The sequence below is a fragment of the Cornus florida genome, unplaced genomic scaffold (assembly GCF_030987335.1).
Source record: "Cornus florida cultivar Cherokee Brave unplaced genomic scaffold, ASM3098733v1 CherokeeBrave_3.0.0_Hap2_Chr01, whole genome shotgun sequence".
Lineage (NCBI taxonomy): Eukaryota > Viridiplantae > Streptophyta > Magnoliopsida > Cornales > Cornaceae > Cornus > Cornus florida.
The window spans coordinates 19,834,544-19,848,756 of NW_026775571.1; positions in this window are offsets into that span (position 1 = coordinate 19,834,544).

The following is a 14,213-nucleotide window of genomic DNA, read 5'->3' on the forward strand; positions in this document are numbered from 1 at the left end:
TCTCTTTTGCAATCATTTGGTACGCTAGAGTCGAAGTTGAAATTCCAACACGTATGATCCCTTGGGACGATCCCTACTCACCCTATCTATATTTTATATAGAGAAAGGTAGTAGTGGCTTTCTATAAATGTAAAACTTGGCCACCTCCTAAATTCACAACTTTTCAAGCTTGACTTGGTATCGCGACCCTTGTAAAGGCTATCGATCACATGTCTAAAATGCCATATTACACTTGTGTGCATGTTCACATCATCACACAATAGCATATAATGCAATTTGATCTTGCTATGGGGAGTCATTTTGATGCCTTAGGGATGACGTACATCTCTAGTGGCCACTTAGTTCTTTCGCTTCTGCATTACGGATCCGTTATCGGGTTATTCTTTCGGTTCATCACAGGACACACTGGGTTGAAAAACCCAAGGTCGTCACAGGTGGTATCAAAGCGTCCGGGTTCAAAAACCTTAGGACGACGGGTTTTGGGTGCATATCATGTTTGTGTTGCCTTGCTATATGTGTTTAGTTGATTCTTGATAACATATTTGGTGTGATAATATGTTTACGTGCTTATGTGGACGTATATTTAGAAGTTTACTTCAACTGCCTCAGCATGATATATATACTTGTTTACTTTTGTACATTGTATATACTTGTAGGTTTTAGCATATTGTTTGTGCTTGTCTCCATGAGTACATTGTATGTGCCTGTTTGCATTTGCGTATTGTATGTGTTTGCTTGCCATAGCATATTGTATATGCTTGTCGGCTTTAGTTCATTGTATATGCTTGGCTGTTGTAGCTTATTATTATACGCTTGCCTGCTTAGCATGTTAGATATGCTTGTCTGCTTTTGCGTTTTATATGAGCTTGTTATTCTTAGCATGATTGTATGATGCATACATTGGCATGCCTTATGTGACCTTACTACTTGTTTGAGTAGGTAGTCTGTTGCTATGTTACTTGTAGCTATTTATTTTTATGTCTTGTTTAGGCATTGCGGGTTGTCCCAACTTAGTTAGTTGAGATTTATGCTAGGCCATTGTCTCTTGGAGTCCGTTGTATTCCTTGGATGCATTCTTATCTTGCGGAGTTTCTTCCTTGGGTAGGAGAATTTCATTCTATAAGGGACCCACAACGGGAACCTTCTTGTCTGTTTTGTTAGTTTGGGTGTTTGAAGACCTTAGTCTGATGTTTGATGCTAGTAAGGCTCATATGAGCATAGAGGACTGCGATTCATTTCCTTTTCCTTGTCTGGTGCAGTGAGACGTGGGCCAGGTAAGCACCGTTTCATTTCTTTCTTCCTTTGTGGCTTCACGACGTAGTTAGGGTGTTGGTATCATCTCTTGGGGTTTCGTGGTGACATCATTAGGGTCTTGTTCTAGCGTCATGGGATGATGAGTTGGGATTGACTCAAGTCCTTCCTTGGGGATTGGGAGTTTTGTTTTCGTGAGCCTCAATAGTGAGGTCCTCACGTATTTTCTTCTTAAAGTAATGGTTAGGGATTTTATAGGTGCGTTGACCTAGGATATCTTTTTGTCTTGCCTTGGATAGCTCTTACGAGCTAAGGTTTGGATGTGAGTGTTTCCGTGTAATTAATTGCGTTGGCACAATTAATTACTCTCCCTCGTTATCGAAGACTTGGGGTGGTGTTTAGAGTTCCGATAGGATCTTGTAGAGTTCTCATCGAACTCATTGGTATCTTGTAATGACCCGGCCTTTTTCCTCCTTTTCCATTTTTGGCGATTTTCTTTTTTCGTCTTTTTCCTATTTTGTCTTTTCCCTATTTCATCTTTTTCCCGTTTCTTTCGTTTTTCCTTGCATAACCTTACTTGTTGTGCTTGGATTTGATTATGGTTTTGCATGCATTCATGGTATTTGATTTCCATGACATTAGTATTTTTACTTTTCTTGAAAAGCATGCTAGATTAGTACTTTTCTTGTAAAGAGCATGAATGTGTAATTAACCTAAACTTGAGGGGTTTTAGTGTAATTAAGTAAAGTAATTATTTTTCGTCTTAGGGACCATTTTGTAATTTAATTTGGAAGATATTTTCAAAAAGGACTTGTTTGCAATTTTCGGAAAGTGTGACAAGTGTCACACTCTCATTAGTCCACTTGTTGACATTTGTGTGGAAACACTTTGATGCCTTGGATGATGATATGTGGAGGGTGGAGATTCACCCACTTGTTGGCCTAGGATTGGTACACTTGTTGGCAAGGATGGTTGACAAATGTAGGTTCAATATTAAGTCTTGAAAGTTTACATAGGATGGTGACAAGTGTAGGTTTGAGATTAAGCCTAGGAATGAGCCATAGATTCATGACAAGTGTAGGTTCACCATTTAGTCTTGCATTGTGTGTGTGAGAGAGGTAGTATAAGAGCACATAGTGAGTGGAGGATTTCTAGCCCTTCCACTCACCATTTTACACTTTATCATTTTCATTTTCACTTGTCTTCAAGAACCATAACCTAGCCACCATTGGAGAAAAGCCTGGTTAATAGCTTTCTTCTTCATTTTGGCCTCCTTCAAGTCACCTTAGACATAAAACCTTGGAAGACAAAAGCTTCCTCTCACTCCCCTCTTCATTAACCCTAAACTTGTTTTCCATTTTGAGCTTGGTTGCTTGGATTATAGAGATTCAATTCTCTATTGAGGTAGGGGGTGTTATCATTTATCTTCCAAGTGATTTTATTTGTTCCTATAGTGATATCTAAGTTATATGTTTGTCTTGTATTAAAATGAGAAATAAATGATTAATTGTGACTTGTATGTAATTCACTTTAGACTTGATAAATAACATGACCATGGCTTGATTCATAACTTATGTTAATTTGAGGTCATTTAGAGTTGTTTTAAAATCTAGAGGGATTAATAAATTAATTTAATTAATTTTTATTTATATGCTCCCATGACTTAAATCAAGTTTTGAAGTAATTTATATAATAACCATGACATGTACTACAACATATATTAAATTGAGCATGTTTGGATGAGAAGTGAAATCTAGGGAATTTAGTTGTTTTATTTAATTGTTTAAATTATGATTTTAAACTTATATCATACTTGTGAGGCTATGTTCTTGTTGTAATTAGTGGCAAATTGCATAATGATCATTCAATATTCTTCATGCCATTTTAGTTGAGAACTTAGGGCATGTATTGTGTTTCCAAAATTGATTTGTGCATGTTGATGGCTTTACATTGTATATATATATGTTATGTTGATACATATATATAATGTGCACAAAATGTTGATTTTAGAAACTTGGGGATGTCGTTGTTATGACTATGGCTAGGGCATGGTTCTAGTACGGAGGAAAGTCCCTCTACAAGTCTAGTGTGCACATAGGGAGGTTACCCATGGGCTAGTAACCTTAAAGTAACCACATTGTCGGTTTGATCCGGCGTAACGTCCAAGTTTCCACTTTGGTTTGATTTTGCATTAAAATTCCAAGTTGTTAACTTTGTAAAATTACATCTCATTGTGTTCATGTTGAAAGTTCTATTGTCACTTGATAGCATGAATTAAATGGTATTGGATTGTAACTTGGTACAAAGATAAACCCATGCATTCCCTACGAGTAAACTTGTTTACTCACCCCTAAGTTAATGGGTGTTTTACAGGTAAAGAAGCCTTAGTGTGGGATGCATAGCATTCTTAGACTCATTAGAGTTCTTGAAGTATTTTTGATGACATAGAATATGCATATGTTAGCATATCTTGTCCTACTTTTGCTTACCTTGATAAAACTTGTACTTATTGTCTAAGTTATGTAATGTGCACTTAAGTGCGCCTTTTGACACTCTTAGAATGTGGTTGTAATAAGGCTAAGGGCCAAAGACACTTATGTGAAATGTATGCTAACTTTGAACTTCATTGTTGCCTATGGAAGATATGTGGATTAATGCATTGAAGGGTTCTATTTTGCATATGACATGCCATGAGGCCATAGGCCATTGCAACACATCTATTTTATCACATTACATATGTTTGCATGCTCACTTTGGCAAACAACACCATCCTTGATGAAACAAAGACTCTAAGTAGCATTTTTAGGGAGTTTTACCCTATTCTGTTCTAGGGGCATTTTGGGTATTTCAAAATGCGTTTTTTTCATTTTTCCTTGCGTTTCACATAGAAAACTCAATTTTGAGGGGGGTTTCTTCTTTGTGTTTTTCCAGAAAATGCCATCTTGGCCCTCAAAAATCTATTTTTTTTTCTGAAAAATCATTACTGCCAGGTTTTTGCTGACTTTAGTGCAAATATACTTGGTACTATTCATCAACTTTTTTTTGAAAAGCGTGACGACCGATCCGAAACTTCCGGGGGTCTTGTGGGTGTATTTTAAGATTGCATTTTCAATTTAGGCAATTTAAAAACCTTCCGAAGCCCCATTTCCTTTCTTTGGGCAGTAGCTTGGACCGATTTTTGACCTCTAGACCTGATTTTCTTGAGAGTATTTTGGACATTTTACAATGCATTTTTTTGGTTTCCATTCGCGAGTCAGGTAGAAAACTTGATTTTAGGGGGGGTTTCTTCTTTAAGTTTTTCCATAAAAGTCCGTTTAGATGCCCGTTTTTACTCTCAGTTGCAGCAGTAGTGGATTGACGGCATTATAGCTGTCACGGCCTTCGTCGGGCCGCCGCGACGTCGATTTTGTTTTTGACCTTTCTCCCTCATCCAGACTCCAAATCAAGTGAGTTTTTTTTTTTTGAAATTGATTAATTTTTCATTGTCTATCCAACGGTGTGCTCGGTTGCACCCAGATATTTTTGAATAATTACCAGTTTACCCTTTTAGCTTTATTACTTGTTTTTCTTTGTTTTGTCGTTTCTCCTTCGTCCGGAATCCAGATAATGAAATTCTTGAGTCCATCATCACTAGTTTTTCCTTGTCTTCCCAGTGGTGTGCTCGATAGCACTTGAATCCATTTTTTTATAAAATGACCATTTTGCCCCTAGTTCTTTTTTGTCCGTTTTTAAAACGACACTTCCGCATTTGTTTTCCTTTGGGTTCCATGACCTTATTGAGGGTCACATTGGTGTCTTAGAGACGCATTGTATCTCTAGAGACCGTTGTTTCACCTTTCGCTTCCGCATTTCGGATCCGTTATTGGGTCATCTTTTGGTCATCACTGACGCACCGGGTTTATAAAACTTGGGCCGTCACATATCTTGAGTTGAGTTCTCTTGTTGGTGTCTCATAATGGTCAGTACTGGGACTATCCATTACATCGTTGTTTGTTTTGTGTGGTAGTAGGATTCCACCTTGTGTTTGAGCCAGTCTTGGGAAGGACTTGCAGACTCCTTGTTTCAGGGACCTTAGTGTTCATTCTGGGGAGATGATTCCTTTCCTCACGGAGAGAGATTGGACTTATCCAGGTTTTTAGATTCATTTTTTGTGAGTTGTCCTTCTGAGAGGCATTCCATCATTTCTTGCTTATGATTTTGCGGGATTGTTATTTGTATAGTGATTCCTACATGTTTATATGCCTTGTTGTTTTGAGCATGCCTTAGAAACATGTTAGAGGATGTGACTATTTGGTAGTTATGTGATGACATAAATGATGCATTTTTTATTTACTATATTTACTTGTCTTACTAGCGTCATAGGTGATGTGTAGTGTGTCTCTGATGCTTGACCCCTATGTGATAGGTAGTATATTTAATTGCCCTTGTACATTATGTGTTTAGTTGTGTGGAGCGTGGACCTTTATTTACATTTAGTAGACTTGTACCTAGTATGCTTGTACGTTGTTTATTTCAGTTCATTTTGGTTTAGTACACCTAAGTCTGTATACTTGTCTACTATGGATTTAGTACTACTTAGTATACTTATGGATGTATACTTGTGCATATATGTTTATCACATTTCTGTTTTGATATTTCTTAGTATACTTGTGAATGTATACTTGCATATATATATATATATATATATATATATATATATATATATATGTTCCATGACTAATTGCTTTATTAGTTCATTCCTTTTTATCATTCCGTACTGTGCTTGGGGTTGTATGACCTTGGTTGTCGGGATTGTGTGTGTGAACTTGATCTGATGTCTTGATTCCTAGGTGTAGCCTTATAGTAGGTCAGCTTTAGGATGACATGGAGGATTTTGGGTGCATTGTCATGTTGGGGTCGTTGTGACTAGGACGATGATGATATCGTTTGATTTTGTAAAGCTTAATCCATTGGCTTGGGGGCATAGACTTGTCAGGCTTTGGATTCGTGACTGGTGTGGTTGACAATGGTGTTTTGAGACTTGGGATTGTCAGATTCTTCAGTATTGAGGATTTAAGGCCTTAAGCGTAGCGGTGCCTATAACATTATTGTTAGAGTTTTGGGATTGGCCAAGATGGTCTGGCCAGACATCTTTGGACCATATCTCAACTCTCACATAATGCTTGGTGTCCATGGTGCTTTTGGTAGTGATCATTTGACATTGATGTCATTTGTATCGATAAGTTTCACGGGTAAGCTTGTTGGGGGCAGGTGACGAATGAGGGCCTTATACTGTCACGCTACTGTACAGGTTGTGTATGGGCGAGTGCTAGTTGCCGTCGATGCTACCTTGCATTACCTAGCTACCTAGCTAGTAATGTGAGTATGGGCGGGCACTTGTGGCTGTCAATGCTATCGCACCTTGGGTACGTTGTGGACGGATTCTAGTCGCTATTCGTGCTGCCATGTTGCTTCTGGTTGTGTTCCTTGTTTAGTTATGTAGTTGCCTTGATCTCCTTTGGGTGGTTGACATTGGGTTAGTATGTCAGTTTGTTGGAGAGGTATCTCATGGTTCGTGGTTTCGTGTCTTTTCGTTGATCTTGAGACCTTTGGAGTTGTCTTTGGGTACTTTATGATCTATTCCTTGGTGTGACCTTGTGTACGGTCCTTCTTCGGTTCTTTTGGGAATGTTCCTGATTTCGGGGACGAAATCTCTTTAAGGAGGGTAGGTTGTAATGACCCGGTCATTTCCTTCCTTTTCTTTTTCCCCAGAATTTTACGGATGAATTTTTTCGTTGAAATTCCTTGTCTGAGTTCAGTTTCTCGTCACTTAGTGTCATCTCGAGTGCTCAGAAATGATTTCTGAGTCGCTTTCTTTTAGATTGACAACTTCTTTTGAGGACCGAGTCATTTCTACATTTTTCGTTTTTCGACACTATTGACTTTTTTTTGTCCTTATTCCTATTTCGTCTTTTCCCTGTTTGTCACTTTGTTGGCAAAACCTCACTTCTTGTGCTCGGAGTTGGTTTTTGACTTCACGTAACCTTATCATGAGTGGTTTCCACGAAATACGTATCTTTACTTTTGCAAGAATGTACTCTGGTTGTTCCCGGTGTCCATAGGAGCATGGATGCATAAATCTTTGGAATTAATTTCAATTCTTGGGGTGTTTTTCATAAATATCTTTTGAAGATATTTTATTTCAGGGTTATCTAAGAAAATATCTTTTGGGCGATATTTTCATTCTGGGGCAGTTTTGCAGTTAACCCTTTTTGTAGGGGCCATTGTGCAATTAATGAAAGTTATTACAAAATGTCTCGTTTGGAGCCTGGATCCTTGTACGGGATTCATTTTTACCTTTTGTTGACTCGTAAATTCATAGAATTCTGTTCTGGTTGTTTTTCTCCAGTTTTGGAGTTTCTGGACCCGGTTGGTGCCAAACTTGTTCGGGGCAGAACTTGTTCGGGGCATAACTTTTTGTTTGGGACTCATTTTTTGACGCTGTTTCTTCCGTTGTTCATATTTTATCATTTTGAACTTCGTTCACAGAGTTTTGTCATTTGAGTGCGTCTGCTCAAATTTTACTTTTTCGGACCCGGCGGGGCCCTTTCGAGGCACTTTTTGGATTTTACTATAAAAGGGAAGTGAGATATTTCATTTTTGGTCATCTCCTCCCTTGATGCACGACCAGCAGCCCCCATGGCTGCCTAAAGGGGCTGCCATCCATCTTCTTCCATTTAAACCCTCTTCCCTTTGTTAAAAAGTTGAAGTGCCTTTGCGTTTTGTGTTCGTATTGACTATACACTTCTTTTACCCTTATTAGAACCCATTTCCGACCAAATTTTGAGTTTGGTTTTGAGTTCAAGTAGTGATTTTCATGGGGCTTCTTTGGGATTCTTGTTCACGACGTTGTCCCTGACAAAACCCCGAAGTATTGTCAGATTCGGAGCCGTTTCGTTTTGGTGGCTTTTGAGATTTTCATCTCAAATTGAGGCAGGGGGTGTCTTAGGATTATATTTATATTGTATTGATGATTATATGAGCATATACAATTTGTGAGCATGTTTTGTTCAAGATCTAGAATTTAATTTGATTAATTTCTATTTATGAGATTTAATTCATAAGATTATGTATATAGTATGGAATTAAATTGTGGCATGCTAGGAAATTAAGTTTTAGGATGTTGATTAACATATATTAAATTTGGGGCATTTGGATAAGAATTGCAAAATTTATTTAATATTTATCTTTTGTGAAAGTTTAATTCACATTGTGATAGTAAGCATGAAATCATGATATAATGTGATATTTGGATAGGCCTTGGCGTGTTCTTTAACATATATTAAATTGAGGACATTTAGATATATTTGAAAATCTAGAGGAAATTAATTAATTAGCTTAATTAATTTTATTTTTAGGTGTTATAGTCACTTAAATTGATTTTGGGTATAATATATGTGAAGACTATGCTATGTCCATTAACATATATTAATTTAAGTTTATTTAGGATTAATATGAAATCTAGAGACTTTTCATGTTAGGTTGAAAATCCCTTTAATGCAGTGAAATTAATTACCTTGTGAGCATATTACTACTTGGATGTAGAATTAGTACTTGGGGCCTCTTAAAATGGTAATTTGACTTAGCATGATATATGATATCATTGTCTTGCATGACTTGTTTAAATATATCTTGTGTAGGTATATAACTTGTTAGAATATTACAATTGTTTATCTTGTAAGCTAGTTACTAAATTGGAGCTTATTTAGTACTTGTGGCTTAGGATGGTATTGTGGCACAGTTGTTGTAAAATATTTTTGCTTTGTATGTAAATTGCATATTGAGAACATGACATGTCATATGCTATTTAGACTTGAACTTTAGGACATGGTTTGTATGAATTTAACCTTACTTGTGCATGTAAATTGATTCCTAAACATTATTTGAGATGTATAAGTTTGGTTTAACTTATTGATTTTGCATAAGTTTTGAACTTACTGTTTTTGGAGACTTGTAAGGATCATATTCATGTGATGGCTAGGGTTTGGCCCTAGTACGGATTCGTGAGTCTCCTAAGTTATATGAAGTGCGCAATAGGTAGTACCTTGTGGGTCGTAATTACTCGGAATAACTTATACACATGCGCACTAGGTAGTACCTTGCGGGCTAGTAACCCGGAATAACTCGATTGGTCTGTAGCCAAGGATCCTAGTCTTTCCACTATTTTGATTTTGCATTTAATTTCAAGTTGTTAATCATGGATTACTTGTAACTTGAGAATTAATGCTTGCTTGGGTATTTAGATTTTATTTAGGATACTTGAAACTGTATACTTGTTTTGTGTATTTAGATCTCATTTAGCATCCTTGAACTTGTATCCTTGGTTGTATATCTAAACCCTATTTAGTATACTTACGCACTGTATGTTTGATTTGTATAATCGGATTTCATTTTGTATACTTGTGTCGTGTATGCTTTTCTTGTGCATAATTCATTTAGCTTAGTATACTTGTGCCTGTATACTTGATTCATAAGTTTTCTATATTTGAATGTATACTTGTGTAGGTATGCTTAGACATTGCATGACTTGTCTTAATATGGTTTAGTGTACTTGGAAATGTATGTTTATATGTCGTATAACATGTTTTAGCATTGTTTAATAAACTTGAACTTGTATACTTGCTTCGTGAGTTCAAATTCCATTTAGTATGCTTTTGCCGTGTATACTTGTCTTATATGTATTTAGTTTAGTTTAGCATACTTGTGCTTGTATACTTGATCTATGAGTACTCTACACATGTCGAATACTTGCTTATGTATGATAGATATTTCTTATCTTGTTTAACATGATTTAAGGTACTTGAACATGTATGCTTGAATGTTGTGTATCATGTTTTAATACGGTTTAGTGTACTTGAGCATGTGTACTTGTATGCCGTAGTTCATTTCAACTGCATGAGGAGCTTAGGATGATGTCTAAGTCTCACTTGACATAGACGTTAGGTGGCACGAGCCCCTTTAACATGTTTCACCCTAAGGTGATAAAACTGTAAAATGCTAGGTCGATGCATGCTCATCTCCTACGAGTAGCTTTATGTTATTCACCCCTACATTACTGGGGCATATTTCAGGTACAGGATTCAAGACTTGGAGATTTCATTTGCCTTAATGGATTTGTGGCCTCTTATGGTAAAACTTGTATTTTTGTTCTAATTATCTAATGTGTACATAAGTACACTTTTTACAATGTATTTGAAATGTATGACATGAGGCCAAGGGCCAAGCATACCTATTTTTACACTTGTACTCATTTGACACCACATTTTGTTTGAAAAACGTACTTTTATCAATTTTGGAGGTTTGGCATATCAAATCTTGTAAATGAATTGTAATAAGGCTATAGGCCATTGTAGCATGTCTAAAATGCCATATTACACTTGTGTGCATGTTCACATCATCACACAATAGCATATAATGCAATTTGATCATGCCATGGGGAGTCATTTTGATGCCTTAGGGATGACGTACATCTCTAGTGGCCACTTAGTTCTTTCACTTCCGCATTACGGATCCGTTATCAGGTCATTCTTTCAGTTCATCACAGGACACACTAGGTTGAAAAACCCAGGGTCGTCACACGACATATACATAATTTAAGTAATGCATGAAACTACCTTTCATGTACAAGTAGGTTGAAACCACTCAACACATGCTCTAAATCCACAACTATGATAAGATGACAAATGTTGAATCTTCAGAGTGCGATTCGTTACACGCCATAACAACATCACATGTCGAATCTTCAGTGTGCGATTCATTACACACTATAACAATACAATTCAATATTGAAAATATAAACTCATGAATCTATTACAAGTCTAAAATCATGATTTAAACATACTCCCAATGTCAAACACATGATTAAATTAGTAATGCAATAGAAACAAAAATTAATCAAATAACTAATTAATATCTCTAGGTTTCACATCTCAATCAAATGATCTCTAATTAATACATGTTAAACAACATAACTTGATCATTACATGTATCAAATCGAAAACTTAGTTAGGCCATTGGAACAATAAAATGGAATTTAATTAAATCATAATAATCAAATCCCTAAATTCTAAAACAACATCAAATGGTCCCAAATTAATATATACTAGTATATAAGTCCTACTCATCACAAATATCAAGTTAAAAACTTAATTAAGCCAATGGAAGCATTAAATAGATTTTAATTAATCTCTAGATCTTCAAACTTATCCAAATACTCTCAAATTAAAGTATATTAAAAAACATGCCAAGACTTAATTTAAAAGCAAATCACAAGTTAATTTCATGCAAGGCACGTCCATAAGAATTAAACTTTCACAAAAAGAAATTATTAAATGTGGTGGGTCGAGGATCTCGTATACCTCCACTCACTAGGTGCTCTTACACTACCTCTAACACACACAATGTAAGACTCAATTTGGTGCTTACATTTGTCACCCATCCATGGCTCCTTCCTAAGTTTAATCCTAAGCCTACACTTGTCAACCATCCATGCCAACAAGTGCACTTATCCTAGGCCAACAAGTGGGTGAATCTCCACCTTCCAAATGTTAAGAGATTAAGCTTCCAAGTCACTCCACCCCAATATTGACAAGTGGCACCATAAGAGTGTGACACTTGTCACACTTTCTAAAAATTGTAAAAATGTCCTTTTTCAAAATATCTTCTAAATTAAATTGCAAAATGGTCCCTAAGACAAAAAATAATTATTTTACATAATTACACTAAAACCCCAAAAATTAAGAATGTTTCCAAGAAAGTATGCATCCATACCCTTTATGAAAAAAGTAAGCAACTAGCATGATTTCTTACAAAAGTAAAAATACAAATACTTTGGAAATCAAATTTTATGGATGCATGCAAAGCCGAAATCAAATCCGAACATGTAAGGTGAGGTTATGCAAAGAAAAATGATAAATGGAAAAAAGACGAAATAGGGAAAAAGATGAAAAAAAGAAATTACCAAAGAAAAGAAAGGAAGAAAAATGACCGGGTCATTACAACCTACCCTTCTTAAAAGGATTTCATCCCCGAAATCAAGTCATGCTTGAAAGAGAGAACAAATTGGGATACCAAGAGCGAACCTCCTGCTCGAGCTCCCAGGTAGCCTCCTCAACGCCGTGATGTCTCCACAATACCGTAACCAATGGGATGGTCTTGGTCCGCAAGACCTGTTCCCGTGAATCAAGAATCTGAATTGGACCCTCCTTGTAGGTCACATCCTTATCGACAACAACATCTGTCCACCGTAAACACATACGATGGATCCGGCTCGTACTTTCTCAACATAAAGGCATGAAAGACGTCGTGAACCCTATCCAGGTCTGACGGCAATGCTAAACGATAAGCAACTTCACCGACACACTTTAAAATCTGAAATGGTCCAATGAACCTAGGACACAACTTGCCCGTCTGTCGAAATCTCAGAAGTCCCTTCCATGGAGAAATCTTTAGAAAGACGTGGTCCCCTACCTCAAAAGACAAGGATCTCCTCCTCCTATCAACATAACTCTTCTGCCTGCTTTGAGTTGTAGCCAACCGCTGCCGAATCAACTTAATCTTCTCTATAGTCTCAAAGACAATATTGGGACCCAAGGCGATTGCATCACCTACCTCGGTCAAACAAGCTGGAGATCTGCAACGTCTGCCATACAACGTCTCAAAAGGTGTTATGCCAATACTGGACTGGTAAATGTTTTTGTAGGCAAACTCAACCAAAGGTAAGTAGTCTTCCCAACTACCTCCAAAATCCAAAATGCATGCCCGTAGCATATCCTCTAATATCTGAATGGTACGCTCTAACTGACCATCAGTCTGAGGATGGAATGCTGTGCTGAAATGAAGCCCCGTATTAAGAACCCCTTAAAAACTCTGCCAAAAGTGAGACGTGAATCTGGGATCCCTATCCGAAACAATGGATATTGAAACCCCGTGAAGCCTGATAATCTGCCCCACATATAACCCACTAAGTCTCTCTACATCATCTGTCATTACTATAGGCAAAAAGTGAGCCGTCTTAGTCAATCTGTCGACAATGACCCAAACGGCATCATTCCCTGCCTTGGATCTCGAAAGTCCCATCATGAAATCCACAGTGATGTGCTCCCACTTCTACTCTGCCACTAGTAATGGTTGCAACAAACTTGCCGGTCTCTAATGCTCTGCCTTCACTTGCTAACAAGTAAGACATTTATCCACGAACTGAGAAACATCCCGTTTCATGCCTTTCCACCAAAACTGTCTCCACAAATTGTGATACATCTTCGTACCACCAGGATGAACTGTGAGTCGAGAATGGTGAAAATCCCAAAGAATAACGTCATGACAAGACAAAGGAACAAACATCTTCCCTCTATACCTAAGACCACTGTCTGAATGCAAGGTCCAACCTCTACATTCTCGCCACCTGAAATCCGATCGTAGATGGACTTCATCTCCCCATCCTCCTACTGTGCCTTAATAACATTGCTAACAAGGGTTGGTTGAGCCACAAGGCTAAACAAAATAGCCAGTGGAACATCCTCATACGACTATAAACCAAGATCTGTAAGCTCTTTTAGCATCTTCCATCTGTGGACGAAAATGTTAGCAAGAGTACTCTGTGACTTCCTACTCAATGCATCGGCCACCACATTGGCCTTTCCCAGATGATACTGCAACTCAAAGTCATAGTCCTCCATGAACTCTACCCATCTATGCTATCTCAAATTCAAATCCTTCTGAGAGAAGAGATATCTGAGACTCTTGTAATCAGAGAAAACCTCGAATTTCTCCCCGTACAAATAATGTCTCCACCCTTTCAGGGCAAAGATAACTGCTGCCAACTCCAAATCATGTGTCGGATAGTTCAACTCGTGAGTCTTCAACTGTCGAGACCCATAAGCTACCACCCATTCAGTCTGCATCAGAACACACCTTAAACTTTC